The following is a 15,726-nucleotide window of genomic DNA, read 5'->3' as shown; positions in this document are numbered from 1 at the left end:
TTCGGGTGAATTCTGCCGAAGTGGTAACAAATGCCGTCAATGTGACGGGGCCCATCATACACTGCTACACATGCGGAAGCTTCCACGATCTAGGTCCAGATCGCCCTATACTGGGTCACGGTCACCCCGTCATACAAGAAGCCCGATATCGGTGACTCAATCGCCGTTCCAGCCTGGAACCGGGGTTTCGTCATCGTCCCTGACGGCTTTGTTACAACACAGAAGCCCCCGAGTGTTTCCCACCGCATCGATCCTGGTCCACAATGGGGCGACACAGTTCGATACGAGAGCGATCATCGATCCTTGTGAGCCGGTGTCTCGGATTAGCGCCTCCATGGCACACGCATTTCACCTCGAGAAGTTCTCGGTTGGCAGCGAGGAAGTGTGTAGCGCGGTTATTAAGTCCATAATGACACCAGAATTCCGTCTATAAGTTTACTTGAAGATTGACCCGCATCTAAGCCATCGCACGCCATCTACTCCAATTGATCTGCGGATTCGTCAGAAGTTCAAGCACCTAACTCTGGCTGATGAGCGGTTTGATCGCCCATCCACTGTGGCTATCGTTTAAGGAGCGGACGTTTATTCGGATGTTATATGCGCAGGAGTCTTGCCGAGTACAGACGGTCTGCCAGTCGCTCAAAACCCCGTCTTCGGTTGGACGCTTTCGGGAGCATGTCGATGCTGAAGATATGAGGCGCCAACGGATGCATTGTTGCAACACATTGCAAGGCCGGCGGAATGTTCGCGTGTGGAAATCGCATATTAATCCAATAATGACCGATTCCGGGGTTCCAATTTTGCGATAACGTTTTGTGGATTTGTTATCTTGGCTTGAAGCCGGGTTTATTGTTGAGTCAATTCAGTGAAGTTGAGCTAACGTGTTCTCAAATTGGGCAGTACAGAATTGAAAGAGGAACGTCTAACAACCAAGACCTTGCCACAGACATGGCCCCAGAATGTTTAGAGAATATTCTGGTGGCTGTCCTTCCAAGAGGTCTGATCGTCCCAGTCGAATTGCACGTTAATACTGCTTGCAAGATGACACCACTCTTGGAAGCACTGCGATTTGCTTTGTAGCATGTGTGATGCCACAATTTTTGGGAGCCTCCTAGAGTCAAGGAACATCACTTTTCTGATGTAGCTGAAGTGATGATTCAGTGTGCTGCAAAAGAGGGGGCTGGTCCTGCTTCTAGCGTAATCGCGTAATTTGGTGTGTTCGATGGCAACCTAAAGAGTCTTTTTAAGAAAAAAGTTAGCAATTTTTCAACTTCTTCGGAATACGAGTCCCCAGACTTCGGCAGAATTACACATTATGGCTTTTGCTGTGGGTTCGAATGATTTGTATTTAAGGCTGCTCTTGACTTCTTGCTTTGCTAGAAACGAACGCCAAGTACTGTTCAGTGCAACTTTGGCATCTTTGAGCTTTTGTTGCAGATGTTTCTTGAAGCTTCCTAGATATTTGTACTCCTTTACTACTTCAATTTCGCTACCATTTAAGGTCCATCTTTCATCTCTGGCCAGGCGACCACTGGGATCTTAGATGCACATAACTATTGACTTGTCCAGGTTAATTTGGAGATTCCAGTTGGTACAGTAGGTTTACGTGTAATTGATTAGCTTTAGGATTAATGCCCTCCTGTCGATCGTGTCGAAAGCTGCTTTAAAATCAATGAAAAACAAGTAAATTGTTTCCTTTTTTTTATAGAACTTCGCAGCAGCAGATGTTAATGTAAAAATACTATCCACTATCAGTAGCCGTTCCTAAAACTGGCTTGGTATTCGCTTAGAATTTGGTTTCGCTCTACGTACTTGGATATTCTCTCTAGTAGTATCGACGTAAAGATTTTTTGCACACTGTCGAGGAAGGATATACCTCTGTAGTTGACAGCAGCTTTTGGGTACCCTTTCTTAAAGATCGGGAAAATGATGTTTCGCTTTAAACTCTCCCATACGGTCTTCTAAAATGCGATTATACACCAGCGTTAATAGTGAAATTAGCTCCGTTGAGGCGTTTTTGTAGAACTCGGCCGGAACTCGATCGATCCTTCGGACTGCATCTTGGACTTCGCTGAGTTGTATCGGTTCGTCGAGCTCATTTATTTCCAAATATGGCAGTGCGTAGTTAATCTGCGTTCTGCTTGACAACTGAAGTAGTTCTTTAAAGTGCAAGCAAAGCGACAATGCGGTTACCTTGATTCCTCCCTGTCTGGTATTCGATCCGATTCTTATGCTCTGCATAGTGACTTATACGCTGTTTGGTTTCATCGTTGGCGTTCTTCCTAATATTCTGGAGCTGTTTAAAAGAGTGCTTTCGTGCGCGTTCACTTTGCATGGCTTGTGCAGATTCTTGAATGACCCGTGTGACTTCATTTATTGTGCATTCATTGTTTTTGCTTCTTTGCCTCAGACATCTATCCAGCCTGTTTCTGTATATTCCACCCATCTTAGCTTGGGAAGCAGATGGTCGCCGTTCAATTGGGAATGTTTTTCTGATAGCGGCATATGATCGGAGAAAGTTTCCTGTAAGGCCTATTACTCACTTCAATCAAAAAGGCAACGAAACGAAAATTTCTATACAAAAATGACAGGCGGAAAATTTCTTGATCAAAAATTTGTATGGAGATTTTCATTTCGTAGGCTTTTCGATTGAAGTGAGTACTAGGCATAACACTGGTGTCAGGCTCCTCTTATAGCACAATAGTCTATCGCGGAGCTGGCTTGTCCTCTTACGAAAGTAAAGTTGCCATCCGTATCTCCACTCATTTTGCCGTTTAGAATTGCCATATTTGTGGTTTCGCATAGATCTATTAGCTTAAGACCATTTCCATTCGCTGTTTTGTCGCAGGCTCTTCCAGTCTTGTTGATTAAGCACGCCGTTGAGAATCCAGTCTCCGTTTCGATCTGGTGCTCTCCTGTCCTCGCATTCAAGTCGCCAACTATTATGACGTTGCCAATTGTTGAGTTCCTCGAAATCTTGCTTCCAGTTGTTGCAGTTCAGGTATCCGGGCAGTATGGAAAGTTTGTTTTGGGCACAGGACAAGGATATTGTGGTAATTGTGGCATTGTTGTGTTGTAAAACTGCAGCTTACTCCAGGGTCCATCTGTATGCTTATCCCGAGAACCTGTCGTCCACTCGACCGCGTTGCGGGAATCCAGTGTAGCTTGTGGTTTGGGAAATACGTTTCATACTGGCCAAAGCTTCAAATATCAGGAATATTTCAAAAGTGTCTATAAAAGAGAAGAATTTACTAAAAATACGTTTATTTGGTATTCCAGCTATATTGTATGCTACTATATTTAAACCATAGCTCGCAATTAACTGTTGACCGATTCGTGCGGTCCCCAAATAACTGTTTTTCTCTGAGACTTTGAGCAAACAATCAGGGAGCAACCGATTGAATTGTTCGTACGGAAATTTTGCTCGCACTCAGCCGACGAGCAGTTTTTTCGGCTTTCTTTTGCTCGGCTCGCTTACAGACCGATTGCTCCTGAACGACGTTTCAAAAAGTCTTTTGCGCATGTGTTAACGTTAACGTGCTTGGGCGATATTGCTCTCCCTTTCACTCGCACGTACTTTCAAAGGGAATACATTGTATAGTTGTATTAGTGAAAAGACTTTTTGCGATGACTTTTTCAGTCAATCGGTCTTTTAATAAGTCTCCCTGTGCGAGCGACATTCGTATCTCTCATTGAACGAGGTTCGTAACAGAGCGTCTCACGAACAGCTCAACGTAAAAGGCTCAACCGAAAACCAAAACGAAAGGAAACGAAGTGTGCTGCGCAGAGAGAGAACGAGGGGCATGCTATTTTTCGGTTGTTCTCGGGAGTAGAGCGTAAGGAAAAAAACGGTTAACAGTTATTTGCATGCTTTGATTTAAACTAATTTTATTTACCGGGTTAGGGCTTTGGCTGCTGTACTGATTTTTGTTTTTTTCTAGTTTTTTGGCAGTCTTGCCTTAGAGAGGACTTATGTCTTCTTGGTTTATTCCATAAATCGCATTTAAATGGTCTGGTTGACTTTTGTGAATTAGTGTTTTTTCGGGATTATAATGCACTTGCCTTGTATGTTAATTTCATCTTCCCGACCATTACTTTGATACTGTTGTCAACCGCTGCTAGATGGCGTTTTAGCAGGAGTAGAACTAATTTTTGTTCCTGCTCTTTAATGCAGAGATCTTTTTCGACGAATATTTTAGTTCCTGCTAGTTGTTTTCCGTTACGTAAGGATTCGTTGACCTTGGATGCGGAGTCCAGCTCAACTATTACTCCAACATTGTTTGCCCTCTCGTAAATTATTCGCGTGTTTTGCACCTCAATCTGTGGGAACTCCAGTTTGTCTCGCAGTAATTGCTGAACTGCAGTTTTTGTGGCTTTCTCTTTGGTAAGTCCCTTTATTATTATATTTTATAAATTCAAAAGCGTGGAGATCACCAAGTGCTGCGGAAACTGTCATCGGAGTATTGTTCGTTTGTCAAAAGACGTCTTTATTTTCCGATCTTCTCCCTGGTTTGGGTGAAATTGGCGGCGGTTTTCGACTCTTCAGATCCTTGCTGATCTATAGACGCCTCCTTATCGAGGACGGTAGAAGAGGAAAACGGGTTCTTATCTCCTGGTGGCATTGGACTCCGCGGGCTAGCCTCTACCGTCGGTATAAGACCACATTCTGTCTTTTGAACTTCTTCGTGCGCGACTGGTATTATTGCCGGCCGTATCTGAGAATCTGACTGCTTCTCCGTGGAGCTTTAGTTCTTTTTATACCGGTAGCTAGAGCTTTTATTTTTGCTTCCGGGTTCTTAGCTGATAGAATAATCAAAGCACGCTTTACAGCACATTGTTTCTCGTTCAGATAAATTAAAGGAGTCGAGAAAGCGCATTGGCTTTTACGAACAGTTTATTTCAAGGATTGTAATTTTTATGATTTTTAAAATAAAAATTATAAAATAATATTAATTTAATAATAATAATAAAATAATTTGTATAATAAAAATTGCAAAATAAGTCTTATCCCTGCAGGAAACGGAATCAGTTTTGGACCATTAATATACTAGTTGGGTCAAGAAGGTTAACTAGTTAAAGTTATGTCCATTTCCTTGTAACGAAGTGGTCCATTTTTGTCGTCAGAAACAACTAGTCCATTTGCTACTAGTTTTGCACTAGTTACTGTTAACCAATTTACGGTTACAGCTGTTAAACTACACTGAAAAAAATATTTTCACGAAAAAACTAAAAATTTATCTCTAATCCATCAAGTGATTGAATTTCACTAGTACTTGACGATGCCTAACTTGACGCTCTCCTAATTTAGTATCCAATCAATAGGCGCGGTCCTTAGAGAATTTATGATAATTATTATGTAATCAAATACAGTAAATGATAATTAAATGGAATTAAAACAAACTTACTTTTTTTGAGGCAAGTCGCCCTCTCTAGGACTTGAACCCGGGACCTTTGGATTTGTAGACACACTAACTGATTGAGCCATACACGCATCACATTTTGTATTGCCCTAACAAGGTTTATGAATTTTAGTGTGACATAATTCAAAAACAGCGATTTTTCACATATATATTGCCTCGGACAGATTAAACAAAGTTTTAAATAAAACTAAAGCATCACCAAAAAACAAAAAACAATGTACAGAGACTGGGGATTGAACCGAGGACCTCGAGTGTTTGATTTGTTTAGTGTTATAGTCTATTTACACTGGGGTGGAGTTATGGAGTTATGGGGTTATTGACATAAACCTGTTTTTTTTTACATAGGATGTGTAGGGGAGAGGTCTGTAGGTTGAGACGGTTTGTAAGTTGAGACACTCAATTTTCTCAAAACTTTTCCACTAAAAAAATTTTTTTTATTTCTTTTTTTTGTAGTCCTTTTTAGTGACAAAACTTTTGGGGAAAACATTATAAGCCAGGCTCTAGCCAGATTTAAGCTGTGAGAGTCGTGCACCATTTTGCACCAAAAAAGTTTTTGTCTACTTTTTTCAAAAATTATAATTATTAATAACGTCCTTAAATTAACTTGGTAAGAGATTTAAAACATTAGTATATTAACTGTTAACTAATTAAAAAAAGAATCAGCTTAATGTGACAGTCAGAACAAAAGTTATTAATTTTTTCCCGAAACATCCCATTTTGTGTAAGTTGAGACACCCGTTTTTCATAGAAAAAGGCCTTAGGCCAACAGAGGTCGCTTTCTGCCTAGCACATTTCTTTGATATTAGGGGAAAAGTGAATGTTCAAAGAGCCTTTTGATTTTAATTGTTATTTGGTCGAAGTTCTTAAAAAATGGATGGGGAATAATTTAGGACGAACTAAAATTGATTAAATTAACATAAATAAATAGTTCCTTATAGTTTGGAGTACTTTTTGTGTGAGTATTATTGACTTTAAAAAGTGGCTCAACCTACAGACCTCTTTTTCAAATTGTCATTTTTTGGCACTTTTCAAAAAAAATTATTTTTTAGTTTTCCCAAGGGGAAAACAATTTTTTTGTTGCTTTATTTTACAGCTAAAAGACTAAGCTTTCGATCAGTACCTAACACGTGAAGTTTCAAAAGCGAATGTCCAAATGGGAGACTAAAAACAAAAGGTGGCTCAACCTACAGACCTCTCCCCTATAGGCAACTAGACGTGGGCAAAAGTGGGGTACATTTAGGGTCTTTGGTATTTCGGAGTATTTTTTCGTATATTTCGGTATATTTTGTATTTATTTCCTATCGTTGAAGGTCCATCCCTAGTCAAATGAACAACACAAACAACAAACACTAGATGTCATTACTCGATATTTGGAGTTAACCAAGTGGAAACACTTTTTTGGAGTAATTGGGTTATTGGCTCACTCGATAGGTTACCCCACACAGTGTGACTAGACTATTAAATTTCCCAAGACATTTACACTCTAGGCTATATTTTTGGATCATATGTGTTTCATTTGCAACTAGTTAAATTCCAGTTGCATTTTAACTAGACCCTAACATGTATTTGTTGTACCAGTTACATATTTTTAAGGTTTTTTTTGTCAGAAAGGTACTAGTCCAAGACAAGTTTCTTTTTTTTACTAGTTTTGTATTAATCATTTTTTCGACTAGCACAAATTTTCTAGACCCTGTGTAGTCCAAATGCATTCAGAACAAGAAAGGAAGCTAGCTTCGGCAAACCGAAGCTTATATACCCTTGAAGATCATTCTATTAATTTACAAATCGCAAAAATGTTAAATTTCTTATTATTTCACATTAATTTTTCGATCGTTTCTATCACAGCTATATGATATAGTAGTTCGATCTTTTAAAAATTAAAATCGAAATTTGGAAATATTTAAAAATAGTCATATCCCAGAGTAGAAGGAAATGTAATAAAAACCAACAAAGATATAATTTTTTTCCCATAAATATTCATTTAATTTTTCGACCGTTCCTATGGCAGCTATATGATATAGTGAACCGATTTAAAAAACAAAAAAACCGAAATATAGAAATATATAAAAAAAATATTTCCAAGAGTAGAAGGTAAAATTTCAAAAAACACCGGAGCTAGAATTTTTTTACGTTTTTTTTTTTTGATCCCTCCTATGGGAGCTATAAGATATAGTTGTCCGATCCGATTGGTTCCGACATATATACTACCTGCAATAGAAATACGACTTTTACGAAAGTTCCATCCCGATAGCTTTAAAACTGAGAGACTAGTTTGCGTAGAAACGGACGGACAGACGGACGGACAGACGGACAGACGGACATGGCTAGATCGACTCGTCTTGTGATGCTGATCAAGAATATATATACTTTTTGGGGTCGGAAATGTCTCCTTCACTGCGTTGCAAACTTCTGACTGAAATCATAATACCCTCTGCAAGGGTATAAAAATTCCGGTTGCTTTATTTTAGTTGTATTACTAGTTGTTTTTCAGACTAGTTCGCATTTTTCCTGCAGGGATTTTCAATTTTTATAATTTAAATTTTAAATAAGAATATTATTCTCCAATTTTTTTTATAAAAATTGAAAACATTAATTGAATGCACATATCTTTTAAACCAATTGGTATATTGCAAAATTATAAAAACAAGATTGATCTTCGAGTCAATACCTTTCATACATTTTAAGGACTTAAAATGGACTTTAATGTTCTATATATGTAGCTTGTATGTTCTGTGGAAGTTAAATGACGTAAAAAAAACCATGTAGCACCAGAAAATCTAAATGATAAGATTAAATAGCCCAGTCGAAATGCAACTGTCCCTCTGTCTCTTTTTGCATAAACTAATAAAAAAATGAAAGCCGCAAATTTAAATTTTTATTTATTTTAAAATGTTTTCCCAACGCTACAAGTTAATAACCTATAATTAGTGCGACAAATTAGGGACAAATTAGACATAAATACAGATTTGACGTAGTTGTTTGGAAGCTTAAATGAAATTCTTAAAGTTACGCTTAAACATTAATGGTTAAAGAAAAAGGGTCGCTTTGTGTAATGGTGAAATGCATGCGCGGATCGACGGGGGGTGATATGGGTGATATATCACCCCCACTGGTGTGAAAAATGAAAGAAATTTTGGTATTCAATAAGTATGCAACCCCCCATAAATTCTGGATCCGCTACTGGTGTAATGTGATTTTTGACTTAAACTGCGTGGCGCTACTAATATTTTTTAAAGGGTTTGTGAGCTGGTTCCATAGCTTTATTGCGTTTACAAAAACTGCCTTTCAGAAAGTAGAGATCAGTGTCTTATTTGAATGAGGTTATTTGCTCTTCTTCAGGAAGTGAATCTTAATGCTTCAAAGAGATAAGTTGGTTCCCTCGTGTAAATTATTTTATGCAGATATATTAAAACTCTCAGTTTCATCCAATCGGTCAAATTAAGTTCAAATATTTTATATGCGTAGCTTGTCACCTGGTCAAATCGACGTAGATTGAATATAAATCTTGCTATATTATTATGTGCAACTTTTATTTTTTGATGGCGGCTGCATCGCAGTTTGAAAAAATGTCTATACCATAAAAAAGTGTTGGGATTAAACAGGTCTTGGCAATTAACATATGAACATTTATGGGTAACAGACTTTTAACTGGACAGAGAGATCTTAAGAAACCGAACGTTTTTCCTACAGCCTTATTTACATATATTACATATATTCACACACTCGTTAATTTTACTAATGGAACGGCTACAATATAACTGGACATCATCTGCGTACATGTGAACATCACTATTTGACAACACACAGGGAAGGTTATTGACATACAGAGTAAACAGTAAAGGTCCAAGAACTGAACCTTAGAGGCACACCACGTTTAAGGTATACAAAATAAGACGAAACCTTTGATAGTACTACAGACTGCCGGCGATTTTTTAGATACGAGGTCATAAGTTTGACAGAAGCTGTTGAGAAATTGAACTGAGTTTTAAATTTTGAACACAAAACTTCATGTTTAACAGAGTCAAAAGCATTACTATAGTCAAGAAGTACTAGAAGCGTCACGTTGGATTTGTCTGCATGTTTACGTATGTAGTCCGAGATTTTTAGGATTGCTGAGGTGCAGCTAAGTTTTATTCTGAATCCCGATTGGTTGTTGTTAAGTAAAGAATTATCACCTATATATGCGTTTATTTGGGCTGCCATAATGTTCTTAAAGGCTTTCGATAAGAACGGTAGAATTGATATAGCTCTATATTCCTTGTTGGCTTTCATAGTTGGGATAATTTTTGCTATTTTCCAACAGTCAGGAAATGCGGATGTTGTAAATTCAGTGTTAACAAGAAAGGAAGCTACCTTCGGCCAGCCGAAGCTTATATACCCTTGTAGATAAAAGAATACTTACTCGGTGCAGTTCCAGGGATTCCAGATTCAGCGTTTCGATTTATTTCAATTTTGTTTTTAAGTAGTCAAGAATCAAAACGCCTACTTCCTACAAAGTTACAATGAATTTTCTTATATTTGTTTGGGAGCCTTAAGATATAGTGGTCCGATCCGGCTGGCTCCGACATATGTACTACCTGCAATAGAAAGAAGACCTTCGGGAAAGTTTCATCGCGATAGCTTTAAAACTGAGAGACTAGTTCGCATAGAAACGGACAGACGGACAGACGGACAGACGGACAGACGGACATGGCTAGATAGACTCGGCTATTGGTGCTGATCAAGAATATATATACTTTATGTGGTCGGAAACGTCTCCTTCACTGCGTTGCAAACATCTGACTGAAATTATAATACCCTCTACAAGGGTATAAAAATGTGAGTTATGTATGTATGTAAGAATTTTAGGAAGTATTATTTTTATGAATTTAGGATTTATTTCGTCTAGTCCGATTGCGTCTGATTTCATTTTCGAGAACTTCATACTGATTAATACAAACAAATCTAAAATAATTATCACAGAAATGTTCAGATAATGAATTCAGGTACATTCCACTTTTGAAATGCAAAGTTTCGCTTTTGTATTGCTGACTTAATTTCATTATTAAACCACGGTTTAATAAAATGTTTAATGGGTTTGCTTTTAATTGGAACGAAACAATTGTACCTGTAACTAATATTACGTTGGAGCAAACTGAGTTGTTCGTCTACATCTGGAAGACAGTAAATGTTATTCCAATTGCACTAATCAAGTTCGTTATAAAGAAGGTAATAGTCTATAATATTAAAATCCCCAAATACTATATTTTCTTCAATAACTGAAGGTCAAAATTATAGGTCAAGTATATAAGATCATGTTTTGAAAACTGCTGAAATGAGTCAAGCCTAGTGATTCCATGTTAATTTTAAGGTGCTCTTCCCGAAGTATGTTGCTGTTGAGATCACCAGCTAAAAGTATATCTTCATAATTTATAATGATGTCTGATAGCTTTAGCTGAGTGACGGGTATTAGATAGTCGGGACACCAACCCGACTATAGCTTTCTCTCTTGTTATACCCTTGCAGAGGGTATTATAATTTCAGTCAGATGTTTGCAACGCAGTGTAGGAGACGTTTCCGACCCCAAAAAGTATATATATTCTTGATCACCACCAATAGCCGAGTCTATCTAGCCATGTCCGTCTGTCCGTCTGTCCGTTTCTATGCGAACTAGTCTCTTAGTTTTAAAGCTATCGCAATGAAACTTTCCCGAAAGTCTTCTTTCTATTGAAGGTAGTAACTTTGAAGAAAGTAGGCGTTTTGATTTTTGACAATGCACACTGGGCCAGAAAGTTAATTTTTTGGCCAAAAATCTGTAATTTCTTTCCTAGGACAGTTAGAAGGATGCAGTTTTTTGCGTTTTTTTTCTTAAAAGATTGAACTTTCCAACGAACTAAAAGTAAAATTTCTTGGAATTTTATATGATATAGATAATCCAGACCAAAGTCGGAAAATTTTACGTACTTTTCGGTTTTTTATTTAAAAAAAAATAACTAGAAGACGCACTTCTTCCATTTTCGAAAACAATAAAGTATGAGATAAAACAAACTGAAAAAAAATTAACATCACTAAAAAATATTATGTCGTTTAAGATTTATGAACCGTTAAAAACTGCAACTTTCGGAGACTCCCACATCAACGTTTATCAAACAATTGATTTAAAAAAATTTTCTATTTTTTTTTCTTGTTATCTCTTAAGTTTTATATAATCAAATTTTAAAAAAAAAATGGTTTTAAAAAAATTGTTTTTTAAATTGTTTAATGTTTAATGTTTAATTTGACATATTCTGAAGTCATCACAAAAGTATGCTACATTTATACTTGCATAGTTCATATTAGTCATATTTTAGTTCTCAACTGAAGGAAGAACAAGAAAGTACAGGAAATGCAGCATACTTTTGGGCATACTTAATTCCTTCCTTAAATCCCTTAGGCGCTCTGCCGGCATTTCGTCTCTACGCTGTAATTTCCTGTTTTATAGTTTCCGCATTCAAACTATATAGATTTTGAAAGGACCTGGATCGACTAGCGTACGAGAGCAGCACTTTTCAAAAGAAGCTTTGTGTATGTTAAGCCAAAATGAAGATATATACTTAAGCGACACAGACATTTCCGATTCAGATTCTGAAGATTATTAATGAGCATGTCAGACGATAGGTCTGCTCCTTGATTGTCCTTCCTTTATGTCATCTGCCTTTCGCGAGGCTTATGTAATCGGCAAGCCGCACGTGGCCAGTACGGGTGAAGTGCCGAATTGGGTTGCGGTTGGTGAGATGCCGGGCTAGAGATTTGCGCCGTTGATGGACAAACTGTAGCCTCGGTCACCTTCCAGAATATGGGCGCCTTTTGTAGACAGAAGCTGCACACAGTAAGGCACGTGTCCGCGGGATTGTAAGATTTTTCTTCAGACAATTCTAGGTAATTTTGGTCCTCAGAATCTGAATCGGAAATGTCTGAGTCGCTTACGTAAATATCTTCATTTGGGCTTAGCAAACACAATGCTTCTTTTGGAAAGTGCTGTTCTCGTTCCTTGCAATTTTTTGAACGTAAGGAGGAAATAACAGGGTCGGAACAGTCCATTGATCTGAAGAACAGGTCTGACATCGATGATATGCGATCACACTTTCTGGTATGGTTTAACCTATCCTTTTTGTAAAATTTGTTTTTGGCCTCAGAAGCTTCTTCCGTGAACCAATATTTTGTGCAAAGTGGCGGTCATTGGGTACCAAGGATATGTATCTATATAAAGAAAAGCTGTTTGTAAGGCATATTGTTCAAATTTGTTATCATTTATTTCTTTTTTTGAATTAATAACTATTAAAATAATTTTTAATTTATAAAGGAGCTCGGATTTTAAGCCCGTTATTTTTGAGAGAACGTCGATGTCCTTGCACGCTCTTCTGGCTGTATTTCCCGTATTGGTGTTCCCGTACCCGCCGGGCTTTGGCTGGCTTACCCTTAGGCTCAGCTTTTCCCAAAACTGATTTTGAATAAAAGATTTTCTGGAATTAATTTCCAGTTTGTGTTTGTTAGCCTTTACGATATTTGTAGGCACATTTCAAAAATCCGAATATAGGCATGCAATGGGCTTATGCCGAAAGTAAGTGCAGATTTTATTGGCACAAAAAGACGACCCTCAATATTGGCCTTTACATTAAATTCCTTGGGATTTCGGTGACAAATGGGGCATGTTTGCATGGATTTGGTGCCTGTCAAAACGTTTAGAACTTTTCCGTTTATTAATGTAAGAGCTAACTGAAACTCAATTGAAATATTTGTATTTTCAATACTTGTTTGGAACAGTTGCGTACTGGAAATCTCCTTTTCCAAATTTGTGTACTCTGATAATATTAACTCTTTACTTTCCTTCGCGAACTGTAGCTTTATCGGCCTGCAAAACTTGTCGGACTGAGCCGATTTGTTGGTCCAAATTATTTCCCCAGATGGTCTTAGAACAATTCTGAGGGGAATAAGAGTTGTTGCGAACAAATTTTCATCCTTTCCAGGCCCATTTAAATAGTTTTGGTTGTAAGCAGAATGTCCGCTGCTTCCGTCAAACCCATAGGAAAATATCATCTGCAAGTCAAGAGAATTGCTGCCTAAACTTATTAAAAGGTCTGAACATACAGTTAAAAGCCGTTGGGCCGTGTGATTCACTAAAGCTTGTAGCTTAACTTCAGCTCTTTCTTCGGAAATTTCCACAGACTGCGGACGGACGGCATTTATGTTTAGCCTCCCTTAAAATATTATAAGAAGGCCAGATGTCGGCACCAGATTCATTAGATGATACTCGAATGGCAGTATATTGGGCTTTAGAGAAGGAATTATTTAAAAAAAAAGCCAAGGCTTCATCGGCATTTTTTTTTAAAAGTTCCCTTTCTGATTTGATTCCGAGAATTTCGCATGACTTTTCCGGGCTATTAGAAATTGTTTTCAATGCTGAACTGAGATTTTTATCACCAGACCTCTTTGCAGCATAAGCCAGCTTCAAGAAACTTCTGTGAATTATTATTATGTTCGACACTTATATTTGAAATTTCTCGACGCTGCGACCGGTTAGACATTTCATTTTAATTTTGGACGACCCCTCTCGGATGGATCACGTTTTAAGGGAATTGGAAATAAAAATAATGAGTTTAACCAAGTCGAATGACGTTCGCTAAAATCGATACGTGATTTTTTCAAACTACTTCTTTTAACATGGTATTCGGATCTCAGTTTGCATACTTTCAACTTTATAGCTTTAATGCAAGTGTCATCCGAAATTCCAGCTTTAGATGCAATAAACCCAGCAACTAAAGATATATCATTGTTGTATTTGGAAAGAAGGTCCACAATTTCCGCTTTTTTAAAGTCAGCCATGGTGTGCTCGCTTCGAGTTCCAAGCACCGAATGACAGAAATTGTGAACATTTTCTAGAGAAGAGCTAAAAAAGTTGATATTTCTCCTTTCGATATATCGATATTACATTCGATTGTTTGGATTAAAAATTAAAAGAAGCGGGAATGAGTGAAAAAGTAGATTTTTGATGTTAGGCACACTAAAATCAAATTTTGGCGCGCAAAATGTACACTAAAACCTGAAGAAGAAAAAGTACTGCATACTTTTGGGCATTTTTAGCAAAGCTCATCAAATTGGCTCGACTTCGAGTTAAGCCTTCAATTAAAACTAAAATTACCGGGTACTAAGGCAAAACCGCATCGAGTCGGCGGTATACGCTTTTAGTAAATTGATCAAAGAATTTTTTTTTGAAGGAATGAACTAATTTGGGGATGGCACTCGAAAAGCAAAGTACTCATTTGCTGAAAAAAAGCGTAAAAATTAACAATTACATTTATTTTAGCAAACAAGTAAGACGTACGAGCTATATTATATTTTTTACTTGTTGAAAATAATCCCTTCTGCAAGTTTCGGAAAGAAGTCGAACAGCAACATCAGCATCTTTGACTTCTAAATTTTTTTTCATTTCCATCAATATTTTATGAATTTTTCACTTTGAAAATATGGTAAAAGGAAACTACTTGCCCGAATTCTTTGAAACTTTGGCATAAATTAGTTTAATGTATTATAAAAAGGATCCCAAACTCAATTTGGTCATTTTCTTAAAAAAGAAAAACGCATTTTTGGCCAAAAATCTGATCGGCTGGCCCAGTGTGCAATGTAAAAACAACATTTTAAGTAGGCATACCTGCAAGGGTATATAAACTTCGGCTCGCCGAAGTTAACTTTCTTTCTTGTTTTATTTTGTTATTTGTTTTTTTCTTGAGAGTTGAGTGTTTTTTGTTTGTTTCTGAGTGGTATTCTTTTTCTATTGCGTTTGACTGTTATTTATTATTTTATATTCTATACTGTTTGTAAGTAGTTTGTTTGAGTGAGTGGTATTTTATTATTTAATTTATTTTACTGCACTTTTTTGCCACTAGAAAATGTATGTTAATTGTTTTTTTGAAGTACAATTGTTTTATGTGCACTGAATCAGTGTAACGCGCAGGCTAACTTTAAAATTCTAGCTTCGGTGTTTTTTGAAATATTACCTTCTACTTTTGGGGATGTTATTTTTTAAATATTTCTGAATTTCGAATTAATTATTTTAAAAATCGGACTACTATATCATATAGCTGCCATAGGAACGATCGGAAAATTAATGGAAAAGTAATAGGAAATAAATTCTAGCTTCTTTGGTTTTTATTGTATTATCTTCTACTCTAGGATATAACACTTTTTAAATATTTCCGAAATTCAATTTTAATTTGATCAAAATCGGACGACTATATCATATAGCTGCCATAGGAACGATCGGAAAATTAATGAGAAATATTAGAAAATT

The 15,726-nt window shown here is 37.1% G+C and overlaps 1 protein-coding gene across 8 annotated transcripts in view; it reads left to right on the top strand.

Annotated features, from left to right (window-relative positions):
- The window catches only part of LOC108064316 (calcium/calmodulin-dependent protein kinase kinase 1), a 73,010-nt gene that overhangs the window by 23,240 nt on the left and 34,044 nt on the right, over window positions 1–15,726 (top strand). The gene's annotated exons all lie outside the window — the stretch shown is intronic.

Source organism: Drosophila takahashii, chromosome 3L, assembly GCF_030179915.1.
Source record: "Drosophila takahashii strain IR98-3 E-12201 chromosome 3L, DtakHiC1v2, whole genome shotgun sequence".
Lineage (NCBI taxonomy): Eukaryota > Metazoa > Arthropoda > Insecta > Diptera > Drosophilidae > Drosophila > Drosophila takahashii.
Note: the sequence above shows the minus strand (reverse complement) of the source record. Positions and strands in the feature narration are given on the sequence as shown.